The following is a 463-nucleotide window of genomic DNA, read 5'->3' on the forward strand; positions in this document are numbered from 1 at the left end:
ATAGTTAGTAAATAAATAAATAAATAGAAGAAGAGAAGAGAGGGAGAATTCAAAAATAATTTTGAAAAAGTAGTTAATGATGTTCGAAAATTAAAGATAAGATATAATTAAAATTAAAATTTAAAACAATTAGTTAATTTAAAAAGAATTTTGAAAAAGGGATGAGATATTTTCGAAAATTAGAGAGGGAAAAGTAGTTAGGTGATTTTGAAAAAGATAAGAAACAAACAAAAAGTCAAATAGTTAGTTGAAAAAGATATTAAAAATCAAATTTGAAAAGATAAGAAGATAAGAAGTTAGACAAGATATTTTGAAATCAAATTTTTGAAAAAGATAAAATTTTGAAAAAAGATATGATAAAAAGATAAGATAAAAGGATTTAAATTTTTAAAATTAAAATTAATTACTTAACTAAAAAGAAACTAAAAGATATGATTCTAGAATTTAAAGATTGAACCTTTCT

The sequence above is a fragment of the Arachis duranensis genome, chromosome 1 (genome assembly GCF_000817695.3).
Source record: "Arachis duranensis cultivar V14167 chromosome 1, aradu.V14167.gnm2.J7QH, whole genome shotgun sequence".
Classification (NCBI taxonomy): Eukaryota; Viridiplantae; Streptophyta; class Magnoliopsida; order Fabales; family Fabaceae; genus Arachis; species Arachis duranensis.